This window comes from Pogona vitticeps, chromosome 2 (assembly GCF_051106095.1).
Source record: "Pogona vitticeps strain Pit_001003342236 chromosome 2, PviZW2.1, whole genome shotgun sequence".
Classification (NCBI taxonomy): Eukaryota; Metazoa; Chordata; class Lepidosauria; order Squamata; family Agamidae; genus Pogona; species Pogona vitticeps.
The window spans coordinates 109,254,082-109,273,968 of NC_135784.1; the positions used below are offsets into that span (position 1 = coordinate 109,254,082).

At 41.2% G+C, this 19,887-nt stretch overlaps 1 long non-coding RNA gene across 1 annotated transcript; it reads left to right on the forward strand.

The window, feature by feature from the left end:
- The first annotated feature begins 5 nt into the window (after positions 1–5).
- On the forward strand, positions 6–15,678 carry LOC144586850 (uncharacterized). The gene is made up of 2 exons (XR_013541908.1): positions 6–1,989; positions 3,342–15,678. It is a non-coding gene; the product is annotated as an uncharacterized LOC144586850 (long non-coding RNA).
- Positions 15,679–19,887: the final 4,209 nt, after the last annotated feature.

The following is a 19,887-nucleotide window of genomic DNA, read 5'->3' on the forward strand; positions in this document are numbered from 1 at the left end:
AACATGTTGTGGTTGCATCTTGCATCTTTGCATTTTTAGATGTGCACTGAAAATCTTAATTTCTTAAGTAATCCATGCAGGTGGCTAATTGGATGAAACATGTGCAGACTTCTTTTCCCCTCTGGAGTATAACATAGCTGCCTAGTGACTTCTGGGAAGTGTGGTCCAAAGCGACACTTCTTAGGCCTATTCCTATGACTGACGAGAGAGAGAAAGAGAGAGAGGGAGAGAGAGAGAGAGAGAGAGAAGAGGGCAACGTTCCTTGTATATTTAGGGGACACAGTGTCTGAAATAGCCTTGTTGCCAATTAGTTTTACCACAGGACAAGATGCTTATTTGGCATGATAACTGGCATTCAGGGATGGTTTATGGATCAGGGTTGGGATGCTGGCATTACACTGCTGAAAGAGATCATACTGATGTGTGATTCCTTTGCTGGTATGTTGAGGAACATATATTTCTTGGTGATGCTACCAATAGGTTGCCTCCCTTATGTTTCCTACTATATTCTCTCTCTCTCTCTCTCTCTCTCTGTGTGTGTGTGTGTTTGGGATCACCATTTACATATTGCCCCCCAAAGAGAAAAGGCATCCGGCATACGCACAGTATCAGAGGGAAAATTCCTACAAACGTTGTGTTTATGGATGCGCATGTAGACATATAACCAGAATTGATATAAAAGTACAACGCATCCATAGTGGGCGAAACTGTGATTAGGTGGCCGGTGTGACTGCCTCCTCAGCCTGTTAATGGGAAAATTCCAGGTCTTCGCTCTTTTTGCTTTTAGTTCTTTATCGTCAGACTTGGCCTGGGCAGCAATTCAGATAAAGGGTACTTTCAAACAGAGAAATGTCCTCTGTGGCGGAGGACACTCAATGGCTTATTTAGGACCACTGGAATATTTGCCTAAGGAGCCTGGTTAGGCAGCAGTGGGCACCTTTAGGCCCTCCCAAATGTTTTTCGGATTGTTGCCCACAGCAACTCCAACCAAATGTAGCCAGTGGTGAGGGATGAGGAGAATTGTCCTTCAACAGTTACAGGAAAAGGGGTTCAGCTCCACTTGGTTTTCTTTCTCATCCTCCCTTGGTTTGGTTCAGCTTCCAGTTTCAGGAATCTTCTCTAATTTGTCTCTAGACTTTACATTAAGCAAGAGTGTGGCCCTGGGATGCCTCTGCCTCCTCCTGAAAAGAAGTGGGGCTCCACAGCTGAAAGCAAAGCAAAGGAAAGGTTTGGCTGCTTCTAGGAACAGAAATATATCTTTTTAACAGATTTTATGGGTGCTTTGCAGTACTTAACACCAACACTGCCCACTTTTCAAGTGTATACAGGCTTCTTTTGTTGTTTTGGTTGTTGTTGTTTATTCACATTTTGGGTGAGCAGTGTAGCCTCTGGATGATCCCATGGGGCAAAAAAAATTGCCCCCTGGATATGGTGAAGTTGCCCAACCCTGCTTGAAATATTCCTTTTCAACAATTGGTTGCTTTCCTTGTTTTGGATTCATGAGAAAGCATAGAAAGCTGAAAACCAGAGGCAGGAATAGTTAGGCTTATAGATACAAACCATCATGGAATACTATTTTTGACAGTAATAACCAAATGTTGCTGGGGCTTTTGTATATCCAATGTGCATTCAAACTGGTGTTTAAAAAGATGTATTATTTTGCTTCATTACCATATGAAGTGCAGATGTAGAAATAGCAAGAAGAGCCATTTAGTTGACTGTTGCTACTTTTATGACTGGCAATGAGGTCAGGAGTCCCCCAGACCTTTCCCACAAAGTTATTCTGCAAAGCCACTTGTGTGTATGCAGCATTGATTTGATTACTGATAGATGTTGCTACGTGTAACTGAAAGTGGAAGAATGATAACAAACCTTGGATTCAACCTTCGTTGTGTAAATATATGTTCTTGAAGTCAAATGTGGTGTTTATTTTTTGTCCCATCTCTTTCATGTGGGACTGACTGGTGTAACAGAAAGATAATCTACAAGGTCAGTGGCTTAATTTATATATAAAAGCAGTATTTCAGAGAGAAACACAACTGCAATATCCATGAAGGATACTGTAGAGAGAGGGAAAAGATGTGGGGAAAAACAAGTAAGAGAAGGAAAAAAGGCCAGAGCAACTCAACTGTGAAGCAAGGTTACAATGTTTGGCATGTTTAGCTTGAAGAAATAGGAGAGTAAAAGGGAGTCATGATAGAACTATAAAGGGTTCTATAAGGTATGGAGGAAGTGAACAGAGAGGAGCTTTATTCCCTCTCTCATGGTGGGACCTTCCCCAAAAGGTTGGAGATTGTAGCCTGCCTCTCGCTCCCAAGTCTTACCACAGAACCATTCTAAACAACATGTTACTTTTCTTGCTCAGGGTAGAGATGCAATGAACAATTTAACTGTGGAATTCTCTGCCACAAGAGGTAGTGATGGTTACTAGGAATGTAGACAGGGAACAACTTTGGATCTGATTTGTTTCAGATTCTTTTAGGGAATGCTTCATTCATTTTAAATCTTTCGCTTACCCGTCCCTTCTTCAAATGTGAAAGAGACTGGCTTTTTGGAAGTTCATTCATTTCATTTCACCTCATTTTTCTGCTCCCAGTAAGTAAGCCCTAAAAAGACATGTATTTATTACCTGTCACTGGTCTTAGAAGCCCTGGGACTACTTTGACACTGGAGAAGAACAGGGGCAGTTTCATGGGTGTGTGCCTGATGTGGTCCAGTTGGTTAATCAGCCAGGTTAGAAAAAAAAAAAGAGAGATAAGTGGAAGAAGGCAAAGGATGGTCTTGAAGAGGTTGGAGGGGGAAGAAAAGGAGACAGATTGAGAGATCCCTAGATGAGCAGACTGCTTGACCCCATGCTCCTTCTCAGGAGACCCATCCCAGCTGCTGTAACACAGGTAGAGCTACACAAGTTGGCACTGGGCCAGGGGCTATCAATTGTGATATGCTGATCCTAGGGGGAAGATTTCTATGACATGTCATATTTTTCCTGCAACCTATATTTGAGCTTATAAATGGGATTGAACATGTTTATGAGTAATCTGTTGAGAAAGGCCAGATTACTTATAAACATGTTTGAACTTGCTTATCAGTTCAGATGCAGGTTGCAGAGAAAGTGTGAAATGTCATAAAAATCCTCCCCCTTACTCACTATGGGGAGACCTGGATCTTCCCCTCACAACTCTTCATTTCCTCTTCTTTTTTCTGGTGTCCCAACTCCAGTCTCAGGAGTGGTGGGTTCCCATTACCATCTGCTTTAACTCAGCCCAAACTGTAGTGCCCTCTATGCTACCTGCCTCGGTCCCGTTGCCTCTCCTTCCCTAAACTGCTTTCTTGCTGCTTAGAACTGCTATTGCCAGCGTAAGTGATGAGCAACGCCAGGAAAAACAGATCTTGGCCAGGAGCTGTGCAGGCCCAGAATTCAACAGCAGCATCCCCTGCAAGATGACCCCAAGAATCTGCCTTCTTGCTTCTCTCCATCTCTCTACTCAGAAGATGCAAAGGTGAGCAGTGATTCTCTCCAACCAGGGCAGGGGCAGAAACAACAATGGCTCACATGGTTGTTGTAGGTTTTTTGGGCTGTTTGGCCATTTTCTGGAGATTTTCTTCCTAACGTTTCACCAGTCTCTGTGGCTGGCATCTTCAGAGGACAGGAGTTAGAACTCTGTGTTCTGGTATAGTGTGTGGGATGGCTGAGTATTTGTAGTGTGGGATCAGCTTTTTGTCCTTTTCAGGAGATTGGGTGTTTATGGGAAGGAAGTAAAACCTCCAGAACATGGCCAAACAGCCTGAAAAACCTACAACAACCATTGGACCCTGGCCGTGAAAACCTTTGAGAATACATCAAATGGCTCATGTGTTTTTCAAGTCCAGTCCAGGATCTCCTCACATGAAGAGGAAAGACCAAGATTCTTCCACACCCACTTTGGAAAATCTTCAGGGCTGGGAAGGGGAAGAGAAGAGGCCTGAACTGTTACAAGCAACAGATGTGCACAGAAGTCCTCCTGAGGCTCAATAAGCAGACATCTTTGACCAGCATAGCTCTTGTGGGAGACTGGGGTTCTGACCTCTCTTTGTTCCTCTCCTCTTCTTTTCCTCTTCTTAAATCCTTAGATGGGAAAGGGAAAAGGACAGCCAAAAGTTGCTGAAGGAAAGTCTGTTCACACATTCATCGCTCACACTCTCCACTCTGGGCCTTTCTGATTGCCTATGCATAAAAGCCCTCATAATGTTAATGGCTGAACATTTCCCCAGGGAATTTGACAGACAAAGGGGGAAGGAAAAGTTTAATGAAGCAGGAACACACACACACACATACACACACTTTTCATATACTTCCCTTTCACGTTTAAGAGACTGTCTTCTGGAGACTGATGAACAAGCACAGAGGTGAAAGTAAGAGCCTTTTCTGTCTATTTTCCTTCCTTTTATTTCTAAATTAAAGTGCCATTCCTATGAGTTTTCAATCTGAAATGTTTTAAAGGGAAATTGGTCATTATCAAAAACAGGCAACAGCTTGGCCACTGTGCAAACAGAACGTTGGTCCAGGTAGGCCTTTGAATGATCAGCAGGATACTAGAGACGTATTTTGCAGCCAAAAAAAAAAAATCTAGTGGGGGGGCATGTTGTTCAAATGAATCACAAATTCCAGGCCAAAGCAGGGCACTTGGAGGAGATTCAAGGCTTTTCCAGGGCAGAACCAGTGGCTGTCAGGTGTATAAAAATTAAATCAGGCTAATCCTGACATTTTGGATCTGCCTCGGAGCTTCAGTGGGTCACTATAAGATGACTGCAGCTCAGATCACATTCAGTTCTCCAGAATCACCAAAGCTCAGATCAGGGCCAACCCTGACATAAGGCAGAAAGAGGCTGCTGCTTTAGGCAGGCTGTTATCGAACACTGGGAAGGGAAGTGGACAGTGGAGCTGTGTCTGCTCCATAGACTGCCTAGCAGCCACTATGTTAGCCTGCTGCCTCTCCCCAGGGCAGTGGATGACATTGGTCCATTGCCAGTGACAAAGTCAAGTCTAACTGTCAGTCTGGTCAACTTCTATACATGTAATAAAAAATATGCCATTTTGCCCTTCAACCTATATAGCAACAAGGGTATTCCTGCCTCGACTCGTATGTTGGAAGATAGAATTTACAGCAATATATTCAATTGCTGCCCAGTTCCTCTATTATGAATATTCTATTTCTCTTCTACTTCTCACTAAACATATAATAAATTTCATCCCCTTGCTGTAACACAGCTTGCCTTGATGCTATAAAAAAGATTTATAGCCTGATTATTCCCCAAATAGGCACAAATTAAAGAGACGATAACATCTTTATACAAACACCCACTCCTTTCAAAGTGACCCTCAAAAGTCATTTTGATGTACTGTCTGGTGCTTCAGTTCTTTAGTAGAAACGTAAGTAAGATCACTTGCTCATTACTGTGTGGCACGTAAGCTGAAGAGGTTTAATACAATACATGTAGTGCTGCTTTTTGCTGATCTTCTTAGATAAAATAAAACAGTACTGTAATAATCAGGTAAGAGGCCCCCAGCTTACAGTATATAAAAATGTAGCTTCATGCGGTCAACACTGTTAATGAATTTCCTTTCATTGTTGGGATAAGCCTCAATGAAAAGCCCTTCTACTCTGGATAAGAGGTAGGGCAAGCATTTTTTTTTTTTTACTATAAATGCTCTTTACTTTAAATATCTATACTAAATTCTAGAGATGAAGCTCCTTGCCACCCATCCCCAATGGAAAAGCCAGATAAAATAAGATTTGCCAGAATTGGGAATGGAGTGAAAGAACTGCCTGCCAATATTAAGAGCAGTCCATGAACCCTTAAAAAAGATAATCTACAAAAATAATACAAATCCTTATTCCGGACAAGGTGGAAATTTAACAAAGATGTTGGACTTGAAAGATTTGAAAAGCCCTGATCCCCTTACTACAGGGAAGTAGGAAACACCTTTGAAATGTTGTGGTGACAGAGTACAGTACTTAATTTTGGGAAGAGTTACAATGCCAAATACCAAGTGACAGAGGAGCCTAATGTAAAGGCAACCCTCCTGGAAACAAGGGCAATGTACATGATGTGGCTTCCTCCCAGGTAGCCCCAGTCTTATCTGACATTCTGTTCTTCGCACATGTCGAAACCATGCTGAGGATGCAAAGGGAATGTGAGAAAGGTCTCTAAAGCAGGGATGCAAGGATGTAAAGTAAGAGCTGAAGAGATCTTTAGAGCTCCATGTCAGATAAATAGGTCAGCTATAAGCGTCAATTATAACATTGCACTGCTTCCACACTCACCAGACACGCCTGCCCTGATGCGACCAAACTATAGCCTGGGCTGTTTGCCTTGCTGCTTTTATTCATTCAGCAAGATGAAATCAGGCCACTGACGTTGCCAGAAGCCAGACTTTTCCCTAGTTTAAAAACCACAGAGAATCTATTTTTAATGATGTGTTTCTTCTCTACCGTTGGGCTCCCCATGTGACTGCAGAACTGTAGCCACCGTTTAGCAGCAAGGCACTTCCACGCACAGCAGGCCGAGAAAAAGATCAACAAATAGCAATTTAACAAAAGGAAATGGAGATGAAGGATAAACACACACACACACACACACACAAATGCATTATTTTAAATTGCATTATTATTGTGTTACAGTCTTCTCAATCAAAAAATATTCTATGCATGTTTTTGATTTTTTAAAAAATTCTAATTAACATTTTTGATAATTTATTATGCTCCTTCAAGTCCATTCTGGCTTACGGTGACTCTTTCCAGGGTGTTTCCATTCCTTTTCTTCTTCTTCTTCATTTTTTACCCCGATTCTAAGAAGCAGACAAACTGCCGAAACCTCGGATCTGTACTTAGTGTTTATGATTGGGCAGGAATACAGATTCCATCTCCTGGTATATTTTTGGAATTCATTGACACAGTGGCTAAAAGCTGAAATACCACCTGCAAATTACTGTGATGGGGTCCCTTTCATTTAAATGATTTTTCAGGGCTTTAACATTTTAATATAAAAGTAGCCATTTAGGGAGAGAGGCAATGGCCTTGCTATTATGACAGAAAGAAAGCAATGCCTGCAAATGAGGTGTTGTTCCCCCCCGCCCCCCCCCCCCAACATTTTGATGGTCTGTGCAGCCCTTGGAGGATCCTGAGAGGGGAGGGTAGAAAACGTCCCTGGGTCCACCCAAGATGCCCACTCTTGTTGCAGTATCACAACACAACCAATGTTTGGAGAAGATAAAACCTGCTCCATTCCCTCATTCTGCAAGATAGTGGGAAAGAGGCAACGTGTCTTGCTGCAGTGTGGCCTCATTTCCCGGTTCATTTTGCACAGCAGGAACTGGGTTCTGATACAGCTGTAGTTTTCTATGACAATTGGGGTCAACATGTGTTTTTGGATGCAGAGACCCAATATGGAATCCATTTTACATTGTTCACAACTACATATCCCATCTCCAATGCATGATTTAAACCACATAAATCAACCCATGACACATAGCTCGATGCATTTTTTACTGAAAGGAATGTAAAAGAGACCAACTTTGGAACGGGCAATTTTTGGCAGGGGGACTGAATTTCCACCATGCTTTCACTATAAGGCTGAATGTACATTACTATCCATATCCCCTAAATTGTCTGCATAATGAACCTGAAACCCTAATTGGCAGTGGCAAACGTAATGTCAGAAAAACTACAATGGATCATAATAGTTTGAGCATCTTTGATTACAAGAAAAGAAAAGAAAAAATTAAAACATCCAGAATCCCCAGTTATCAAGACGACCTGGGGTTTCTAAAAGTTACAGTCTACGAAAGTAACTTTTCCAAGCTCTGACTGTGATATCCTTGAAGTGATGAAGGGGAAAGTATCAGTTCAGAGAGCTTCTGAACTCCAGTGGCAAATTTGCAATCTAGTCACTTGTCTGGGAGCTGCCACTCAGACCTTCTCAAAAAAGAAAGAAAGAAAGAAAGAAAATTCTAAAGGAAAACGATTTTTCCCCCTGAAATGTGTTGAAAGATCTTTAGCAATCACAGTGAAATATTTAGCACAAATGATGACAAAAATATTGCTATTAAGGGTGCTTGCACATCATGATTCTCCAAGGGCAGCAACAGGGTTAGAGATCAGGATTAGAGATTAATTGTTCTGTCAGTGAATCATTAACCCTGCCGGGAATACAAGAAACCCAGCTGTGAAACTAATAGGTGCGATTCCTTTCTTCAGTTTAATGAAACTCATTCATTCAAACAGAAATAGCACAATGGACAGTCCAATCCACAAAGCTCTCTCTCGGTATCCATGCAGAAGGGGAAGAAAAGACGGCAAAAATGGAAACATTACTTTTGCTTCAGACTGCAGCTTCCAGAACCTTTGAGTCAGAATATCTAAGCTGGCTGGCTGGCTGGCTGGGAGGTTTGTGGCACTGTGTTCCAAAGCAGGCATTTCTCCATCTTTTTGGCACAGGATCATGCTGGACATGCACCCTGTGTACCATCCCATGTCTGAAATGGGGACATGTGGAGAGGTCCAGGTTGCCTTCATTTTTCAGGACCTTTGCAAACATAAAGAGATGAAAGGAAGAATCAGTCTGGTTTACAAGGCCAAGAGTATGGGCAGCAGGACACATTTCACTACATACATTTGTTTAATTAATGCAATGGAGATGACCTTCTAAAAAGGGTTTCTGTAATACATGTTGAGTCCCGTATCTTGAAAAGTGTTTATGAAAAACAAAACCCAGAAAGACACATCCAGACGACAACAACAACAACAACAGCAGCAGCAGCTGCTGCTGCTGCTATTACTACTACTACTACTACTACTACTACTACTACTACTACTAACAACAACAACAACAACAACAACAACAACAACAACAACACCAACCAACCAACCAACCAACCAACCAACCAACCAACCAACCAACCAACCAACCCAGCATGATGAAAGCTAAGATCCAAGGAATTAGTGCTAACAGCAAATGTTGACTCTACCAAGAAAAAGATGAAACGGTGTCACACCTCATCTGTGAATGTCCAAAGATTGCACAAACAGATAACAAAATTAGATATGAGAGAGTGGCAAAGTTAATGCACTAGTTATTATGTAAAAATATATCTTGCCAGCCTCTGAAAACCCATGGGAACATCAGACGGAAAAGGTGTCAGAAAATGAGGAAGTCAATATCTTGTAGGATTTCCAGATTCAAATGGACAAACACCTTGAACATAACACACTAGACATAGCAGTAATAGAATGAAGATATATGTGGATCATTGACATTGTAATCCTAGGGGATGCCAGAGTTGAACATAAAGAATTGGAAAAACTGACAAAATTCTGAGATCTGGCAATAGAAACATCTCACTTGTGAATGAAACACGTTTCAGTGGTCCTTGTAGTCATTGGGGCTTTAGGATCATTATCAAGAAATTTCACACAGTATTATAAGCAGTTGAAGATCTCAGAAATCACACCATCAGAACTAATAATAATAACAACATAGAGGCACCTAAAAGACTAACTGTCACATTTCAACCTGAGCTTTTGTGAATAACTTTCATGGACTAACTGTTATATTTAAATGTGAAATATATAGATTTATCCATAAAGGCTCACATTGAAGTATAACAAGTGTCTCTATACCTTTTTTGGTGGGTATGTGTGTGTCTGGATATGCTTGTACAGTCTCACATGACTACTGATATCAGAAGACTACAGAACCTTGGTCTCAGGTTCTGACTCTGAAATCTAAGGTGATGGGATGCCATTTAGATCTTGCCTTTCTTTCTGCATGCAGCAGGCTATGATAAAAGGGGCAGAGAGAGAAGGAGAGAGGAGATTGTAGGCAACTGGAGGTAACAGTCTGACGTTGGGACCCACAGCCTCTGAGGACAAAGGAATGTAGGGAGATGCTATGGAGGAACAGGGAAAGCCCTGTTTTGGGAAGGGATTTATGACTATGACAATGCCAAAGACCTCTGGTGCAGGGTCTAGCTAAGATCTGACTTCCTCAAGGAAGGGGGCCGGGGCTAGGGCTTTGAACTGATCCCTTGCCAGCCACGGTCCAAAGCCTGGCACCACTGGAGACACCAGACACTCAACTCCCACACAGTAGGCACACATGGCAGAAAGATCAGCAGTGGTGCTTCCAGAGAAACTTGAGGAGATCCCTGTACAATGGCCATGCAAGACCCATCTTTTGCCCACCCCTGCCTGACACCTTTCACATACTAAGGTAAACAGGAGTGGAGGCAGTGCTGTAGTCGGGGGATTTGTCAAGAACCCCTAGTGACAGCTCATGACCAGAATGTGGGTCACACTGCAAATTTTGCTAGCGAGGCACCTTCCTCATCCCATTCCATAAGCCATTCCATGTCTTAAGGTAACCTGGGGTTGGTCTTGGCTCAGGCCTCCTTGCAGTTCAGATCCATGAGAACAGGTCATATCACTCACTCACTCACTCACTCTCTCTCCCTCTCTCTCTCTCTCTCTCTCTCTCACACACACACACACACACACACACACACACACCACCACCACCACCACCACCACCACCACCACCAACAACAACAACAACAACAACAACAACAACAACAACAACAAATGGTACCTTTTGTAGTGTACAAATCAATCTCCATTGATTTGCTTATCCACAATCTGAAAATACTGTACTGTACTTTAATACAAATATTAGAAGAAGGACTTTAAAAAATGCATGTTTTACCAGAACTGAGCACTACAGGGAGTCCCTGCCAGGGACCCTACAATGAATTTTAATTTAATTTTATTTTTTTTAATTTTATTTTATTTATATCCCGCCTATCTAGTCAATAGACCACTCTAGGCGGCTCACAACAGGGGTACAACAATAACTAAAAACAAATTTACAAAGAGGAAACTTTCAACCATGAAATTATACACTAAGAAAAAGAAAAAAGGAAAATCAGGATTAGCTAAGGGGGGGTGGGGGGGAAGGCCTGCCGAAACATCATTGTCTTTAATTTCTTTTTAAAAATACCCAGCGAGGGGGCCGCGCGAATGTCCGGGGGAAGGTTGTTCCAGAGGCGAGGAGCCACCGCCGAGAAGGCCCGACTTCTTGTCTTTTCCTTCCGGGCCTCCCTCGGCGTTAGGCTCCTCAACGTCACCTCCTGGCTCGCGCGAGTGACACGGGTAGAACTTGGTGGTAGAAGGCGTTCCGCCAAATATCGCCTTTTGGTTTTCTTATGGAGTTTCTCCTTTCTTACAAAGTGGTTCCCAGTCCTTCCTCTTCCCCAGGTTCTGCTTCCGGCCAACTCACCTGAGCCTTCAGTCACAGGCAGGTAAGCAGGCGGGATCCTTCCTCCTCCATTGCTTCCTTGGGCCTCTTCCAGGCTGCAGCACCTCACGAGAAAGCAGAGCCAAAAAGGGCAGCTCTTGCCCCTGGTGGTTTGGCCCCTTCACGTGCTGCTACTGTGGGAGGTAGGTGGCGGGGTTGGGGCTAGCCCAGGCCACTCCTCATGAGGGCAGCAACAATGGTGTGGAAGGCATTCACTAGTATCCACGGTTTTCAGGATATGTGGGGACTTGAAACCAACCCCCGGCAGATATGGGGGGTCCTACTATATATTCTAGACGCAGCAAGGGTGGTTTGTTTGTTTGTTTATTTATTTATTTATTTATTTATTTCACTGTGAGAATGTAGAGATGTTGATATAGCACATAGGTTCCCAAACTTTTTTGCCCCCTAGACCACTTGCCAACTTTCTTGTTTTCCATAGACCCCCTGCCTACCTAATATCACATTTTCCTGAACCTATTAACATCAAACGTGTTTTGAGGTGGTTTTTTTTGCACAAGTGTAGAAAAAATGTAAAATTTTTATTAATACCGTTATTGAAAAAACACAAAATGCAACTAAATATTTGTATTTGGAACGGAAAAAAAACCAGAACTTAGTAAAATTAATAAATTAATACACAGCTAATGATGTTAATGAGAGGGATAACCTGATGTTCTGATAACAGTTTTTCAATATTTGGTTTTAAATTAGTTAGGTATAATCTTAAATCTCCATGTTCAATTATTTGCAATGACCTCTTTTTTTTTTTTTTTTGCAAGAAGATTGGAAACCACACTAAAACCCCTTTCCATGAGGTAGGAAGATGGAAAAGCTATCAAAAACTTTCTTGCGATAGTCCATAATGCAGGATAAACAACAGCTATATCTTTCTGAAGTCAGAATTGCTGATACCCCTTGTTGAACTCAACCTTTAGTTCTTCATTAGTGCTTATTCCAGCCAGTTCTTCTTGCAATACGATATCCGACCCTTCAATCTCACCGTATGGACTGAAAATCCACTGTGGTATTTCCATAGTCAACACATCATCAAATCTGGTTTTAAAGTCCATGTGAAGGACCTCTAAATGTTGAACATAGACCAAAACATCATCATCATGGATGTTTGTCAACAACAAGTTGGGGAACTGGAAAAATTTGTGTCATCCAATATTTTGCTTCATCATATTCATTCTGGCAAGAAAAGATGCAATGATAGACTTTAATTTTTATTAAATTTAGAATATCAATTTGCAACTGCAAGTTAATCTCATTAAACGTACTAAACAAATCTGTTAAGTAAGCAATGTCTGGTTTCCATTTGATTACATTTTCTTTCAAAATAGGATCTTTAGCATCCAAAAACTCTAAAATAGTCTCAAAAAGTGAAAAAATCTTCTCAAACATAAGCCTTTCGATAGCCAGTGTACTTCAGTGTGAAGGAGTAATCGATGAAAGTCCTCGTCTTTTTCATCACACAATTGCACAAATGACCTAGAGTTCAACGTGTTGCTGCAAATCTTGCATTTATGACGAATTGAAGAGATTAATGCAATCTAGCACTCAGATTTTTAGCTACTAAATGTTGTCGGTGAATAATGCAGTGAATTGTAAACAACCCTGGTACATTTTGTTTTAAATGGCTCATAAAACCTCAATAGTGCTCAAACATAGCTGGTGCGCCATCTGCTGCAGAAATTATATTTGATAAAGGGATCACTTTTTCCATGAAATAATCTTTCAAAACTTTGAATATTGATTCGCCTTTAGTATCGGTTGTCAAAGTTCTTGCGAATAGCAGATCTTCGTGGATTTCTTGACCCATAACAAAACAAACATTTTTTTACAACACCATAATGCAAAACTTCACAAATATTCGATACAGTTTGGTAAATTGAGGTTTCCAGTATCCATACTGCAATATACTAGTAAAATGTTTCTAAATATTTTAAGGGGAGCCGAATGTGGTCAAAATCAAAAAATTACCAATTTTTTGTTTTTGATATTAAAAATTAAATCAGACTTTGCAATTTCTGGCAAACTTTGTTTCATCATTCTATCTGCCCTAGAAATGGAATTATTACAGTTTTTATAGTTGCCTACAGTATGCATTTTTATACAAGGCATGGCTGGGGCAAAAGTGGGCGTTGCTGGTGAGTGCTTTTGACATCATCTTGTGAGTACATTGGATTTCCTGTTTCTGGACTAGATTATATCCTATGCTTAGACAAGTTTTCTGCATTATTATGTTTTCCTTTGTGACAAATGAAGTGTTGAGAACAAAAAATGTCTTGTGTTTGTATGGTTTTGTTTTACTTGTTGGCAACAGTTCTACTTTGAGTGTGAAGACTGCTTGTAATGATGATGCCATGATTTAATTGTTGTGCTTTCAAGAAGAGAAAGAATGTAGGAAAATGAAAATATTTGGTACAAAACAAAAATTCTAAAAGAAAAATATATTTTTATGTTACAAAATGGCTTTTAATAAAAAAACTGTGCCAAACAAATTAAGTCAGAAATATTAATACTGCCACATTAAAAACTTATAAACTAATCAATAAATATGTTGTAAAAGTTTTGGGTGTTTATCACTAACAGTCTCTGTTAGTGATAAACACCTGAAAGTTTCTTATTTTAACACAGTGAGCATAGGCACCTCTGGCTCCCCTTAAAAATACTTTTTAAAATGTTGAAATGTCCACTAAAATACATATATGGCTCTATGCAACCATAACGACTACAAAATATGTACAAAATGTTGTACTTACTTTTCTTTTTTTGTTTAGTCATTAAGTTGTGTCTGACTCTTCATGACCCCATGCAGAGCACGCCAGACCCTCCTGTCTTCCACTGCTTCCTGGAGTTTGATTAAATTCATGTTGGTAGCTTCAATGACACTGTCCAACCAACTCGTCCTCTGTCATCCCCTTCTCCTCTTGCCTTCACACTTTCCCAACATCAGAGTCTTTTCCAGGGAGTCTTCTCTTCTCATGAGATGGCCAAAGTATTGGAGCCTTGCAGTCCAGGGGACTCTCAAGAGTCTACTCCAGCACTACAATTCAAAGTATCTTCGGTGGTCAGCCTTCTTTATGGTCCAGCTTTCACTTCCATACATCACTACTGGGAAAACCATAGCTTTGACCATACGGACCTTTGTCGGCAAGGTGATGCCTTTGCTTTTTAAGTTGCTGTCTAGGTTTGTCATTGCTTTCCTCCCAAGAAACAGGCGTCTTTTAATTTTGTGGCTGCTGTCTCCATTTGCACTGATCATGGAGCCCAAGAAGGTAAAATCTGTCACTGCCTCCATATCTTCCCTTTCTATTTCCCAGGAGGTGATGGGACCAGTGGCCATGATCTCGGTTTTTTTGGTGTTGTGCTTCAGACCATTTTTTGCACTCTCCTCTTTCACCCTCATTAATAGGTTCTTTAATTCCTCCTCATTTTCTGCCATCAGAGTGGTATCATCTGCATATCTGCATTACTTTTCTTAGGCACTCCTAAGGAAGATGATTTCGATCCACTTGACTTTTACCTGTTTTCTATCTATATTTTTGAACGTATTTTTAAGACACTTTTCTTCTCAAAACTCAGAAACCAACTGAACATCTCTAACACTCCTATTTATGAATTATGAATCAAACAAGTTTGCACAAAGCTTTGATACAAGTCTAAACAAGCACGTGTGTGGGCAATGTTTGTGCCCATATAGCTCAGTAATGAGAAATGACAAAATGTCATTGATCCCATTTACAACTCACTGACATTTACCATAAAATTTTACCAATAATTTTACAAACTTACACATGAATGTAGCACACCACAATACAGATAGTACATAGTACCTAATTAAATAATATTCTGAAATATTATGTGCACAGAATCTGTGTTTGGTGTAATTATGGATCGCCTAAATATTTATTATTTCCCTAATGGGATCTGCTCACGTAGACTCTCATTTACATCTCGTGTACCCCTAATTTTTTTCTCTTTGATGTGGACCCCCTGCAAGTCGAAATCGACCCCTGGGATTTCATATAGACCACTTTGGGAACCTATGATATAGCAGAACTGACAGGCTCCAGATGTTTAGAATGATACCTCATAAAAAAAAATAAAATAAACCCCAGAACCTTATGATTCATTTAGGAAGCCTTCAAAATTGCTGTGGCTCTAGGGATAAACAGAAGCCTCATGCTTCATTTAAGGATTTGATACTTTAATCTTAAATAGGACAACATTCCATATACCAAATTGCCCATTATTGCCATATATAACAAATTAAAACAACAGTCTCCCACTGGTTGTTAAATTTGGTTTCGCCCATTAAATAGTCACGGTGATACCACTCTGCTTCCTACCTTCTTCAGATGTACTGCTCTTTTCAGGAAAAGAAAGGTGCTGGATTTAGTACTGCAGAGTCAAATAAGGAAAGAAAGGGATGGACACGAAAATGAAGTGCCTTTATGAAAGACTGCCAAGGGGTTGATCACGGGCGCATCATGTTTGATTTTCCTCAGCAGTCTGCGGTTGAACAATTCAGAGCAAAACCCACAGCTGATTTCACTAAAGTAAAGCCATTTCACTGTTTCGGTATCTGATCGTCAAAGGTGCATCTGTACAATGCACAGCTGAACATCGATTGGTTGTTAACAAGCAACCAACCTCCTGTTCCAGAAGGATTTTAATTGAAATAATATCAGCTGTGGGTCCTGATGGCAATTTTTAGAGTACATATTTTAATTATATTTAATTGTTTTATCTTTTTTACTGTATTTTAATTGTTGTAACCCACCCAAAGACCTTTGGGTAGTGTGGCCGGCATATAAGTTAAACAAACAAACAAACAAACAAACAAACAAACTGGTTCAATTGGTTGTTAGTGTGCTGGTTTGAAAGCAAGTGATAGGATCTACCAGAGTCTGGAAAAGTTTAGGTTAATTAAAAAACAAACAAACCCAACAACATTAACACACTTCCCCCAACTTCTAGAGTTGTGATCCAAATAGTAATTTTTCTAAGATGTAATAGAAAAATTGCTCCAATACATTGTTAGAAGAGGTCTTGTGCCACTTGATTCTTACCTGGAAAATGCCTGCTTTGCATCTTGGACTTTGCTGCATTGGGGCAACTGCTTTGGGTTATGCTGATCAGCTTTATAACAATCCTATCTGCATGTAATAACCTTAACCCAAACCCCCTATTGCACCAAAATTGTTTGAGTCTAAGAAACTGTTGGGTGTTTGGAACAGATTTCTACTAGCGAGAGCAATTGCTGCATTACTTTCATATAGCTGTAGTTTCTAGTAGAAATGTGCCATTTGTCAGGGGATTTCTTTCTTTTTGGACTCTAAATCCCAGAATTCTTCCTTCAGGGAGTTCCACTTACCAGACCGACACCTCAGTGGTGCCTATCTGGAGAAACCCTGGGCTGCATGGCTTCATAGACTAGACTAGGCTAAGCCAAGCTCCACCCTAGTTTCCTGTTAGAAAAGGAAGTTACCTGCTGGGAATTCACAGCAAGCACTGGGGCAAAATCCCTTGTAAACATCAGCTGCGTCAATTCAGTGACTCAAGAAACTGTATTTTCTAAACAAAAAAAAGGGATCAACCTCTGTAGCAGAAAAACCTCATTGAGTGAGGAGGAAACCAAATTCTGCAAAGAGAATGAAATAATTGCACAAATAAATGAATCTCAATTAATAGACAATAATTTCAGTTAGTAGTGGTTTATTCGATTAATAGAGGAGTTCAAGGAATGCCTTGTCAGTTCCTAGCAAATTTCCAGCCAAGCAAGGATTTGAATCCAGGTCTCCTGAGTCCTGTTTGACACTTTATCTGGTACACCACACTAGCTTTCTATACAAACAAATCCATGAACAGTTTCAGAGTAAAACTAGATGATGCAAGTAGCATATTGTTAGAAATGAGCCTCTCTCAATTACTAAAAGATGCTAGTTTTGCACACTGTCAGTTTTTTTCATGTCCTATATCTTGCAAATTGGCTTGCCTTTGTTTATATTGGTCATTGCAAGGTACATGTGGGCTTAATTTGCACGTCTAATTGCTGAGGCCTGTAGCTCTGAAGGAATTGTGTCTCTGGGGACAAGCATGACATTAGCTTCTAAAAGGAATTCTCAGAAGCTGAGAATCTCATGTAGTTTGAACTTTATTCAAAGTTCTCTCTCCTTTATTCTATATCTGTCAGGATACAGAAGTCAATCTATGCATTAGATTTTTCTTCCCACATCATATATAGGAAGCTGAGGGCCTTTATGAGCACAGTGGGAAATATGCATGACTGGCAACAGCACGTGACACACTAGGGCAAGTGACGTGGACCAAATGTGTGGATGCCTGGTTTGTTTTTCTCTCCCACTCATGGCCACAAGCCATTTTGGTTGCACTGGCTAGGTCTGGGAAGCCACCACCATTCAAAATCACCTCTCCAGTCCCACATCTAGATTCTGTTCCTTTACCCAATTGTCTTGGATCTTATTTTACAAATCTCTCATTCTACATACCTTCCAATTTAACACCTTTCCAGTTAATCACCCCTTATTTAGGAGTCAAATAGTTACTCCTCACAGCTATTACTTTCAGGGTGATTGAATTCTTGAGCATCTTGCTGACACCTGGAAACTATAGTGGTTTTTTTTTTGTATGTAGGAAACTCACTATGGGGGTGGGTGGTGTGCATGTGGAATCTTGAACATGGAGAACAGTTTGAAGCTGCAGCAAGATGTACCATTTAGATATCAAAATAAGCTTCATTCAAAGGCCCTCTGATTAAAACACAGAATGCAATCAGCCTCACATATCTGAATGAATGATGAGACAGGGAGGAGATCATCATAGCTTAGATAGTTAGATGTTCACATAAACCAAAGTAATGCTCACACAGAGTTAGACTCACCCAATATACTACATTTATCACAGGGGTGCTATTGTAGGAAAGGGGTAAATGCACACGTCAATGGATGCTGCATTTTCCATGCACAAACCATAACACTATAACACTTAACCCTGGACATCTTCACTGATAGCTAATAATGAATGTAATGTGTACTCCCTGATTGCTGGCAAACAGAACATCCCAGAACAATTATCTTAAGGTGGCAATAGCTATATTTGTCACTGGCACTATTGTCCATGTCATTATCATAATCATCACCAGCTGATGGTGGTGGTGGTGATGATTTGGACAACATAGTTATGTGAGAAACAGTATGGAGAACACTAGGAATATTCCATATTAGGAATAGCTATTGAGCTGGCCCAGTGCAGAAGGTTGAGGAGTTTTGTATGGCTCATTTTCAATAAGAAGTTTCCAGTACTGACATATTTCTTGAGAAATTCAACAGGAAGAATGGGTTGTTTGTTGTTGTTGTTTTTTTTTTTAAAAAAAACAGACATGGGAGAAAGCAAAACTGACTGAGTCATCCAGCTGTAAATGTGTATATTGTCACAAATATGTCAGATGTGCTTTCTCATGGTTGACATGGTTCATAGAGTGCACCATTTTCAGAGAAGTGAGAGAGTCAGCAACCAAAGCACTTGTCATGGAGTGCCTATAAAGAGCTCTGCAACAGCTTGTCTACTGTTTTACTACCTGCTTATGTTTCTCAAATGCTTGCCAAGTTGTCAATGCAGTAACGCAACAAGAAACATGTGAAGAGGCTGTGGAAGAGTCTTCACCTAACACTCAAAAGGTGACATAGCATGAGATGAGCCTCCACGATTACAGCATTTCAGATAGGGGATGACATCAACAAAAAGGCCCTGCCTGAGGACAGTGCCCACATCAACTCAGAGGGTCGTGGCCTGAAGAAATCTTAGGATTTGAGCAGAAAAAGAATAAGCTATGTCTTAGATCAGTGGTTCTTAACCTTTTTGAAAGAAACGCCCCCTTGAGCCCTTGAGGAAGTTATCAGTGCCCCCCTTCCCAGTGGAGGTGGCGCAGCAGCGGCAGCATGGCACCGCTGTGGGAGAGGGGTGATGATAACTTCCTCAATGGTGGCGGTGGTGCCATCACATCCACTGCCAGCACAAGCTGCTCTGGATCTGGCGGTGCCATGCCGCTGCCGCGGGGAGCAATGACAACTTCCTCAATGGTGCTGGCAGCACCACATCCGCTGCTAGCACCAGCTGCTCTGGATCCGGCAGTGCGGGGAGGGGGGTGATGATAACTTCCTCAATGGCGGCAGTGACACAGCGGCTCCATCGCCCCCTATCACCCCCTTCTGTTCCTTTGCCCCTGTGTCACCGCCTTTCATTCCATCACCCCCCTGAAAAATGAAATCGCCCCCTGGGGGTGTGATATCGCCCAGGTTAAGAACCACTGTCTTAGATGACAGGTCTCATATGCCCAAGCCTATATGGCCATTGAACAGGCTGACTGGGGTATTCTGGAAGTTGCAGGCCAGAAAAGTATGTACACACTGTTCAGTTGAATGCTGAAACACTAATACAATGAGGGTTTTATTTTCATGGCAACTACAGGAGGGGGCCAAGAGCGCAAGGAGTACGCACAGTGTGAAACAGCAGCAACCTCCCCCT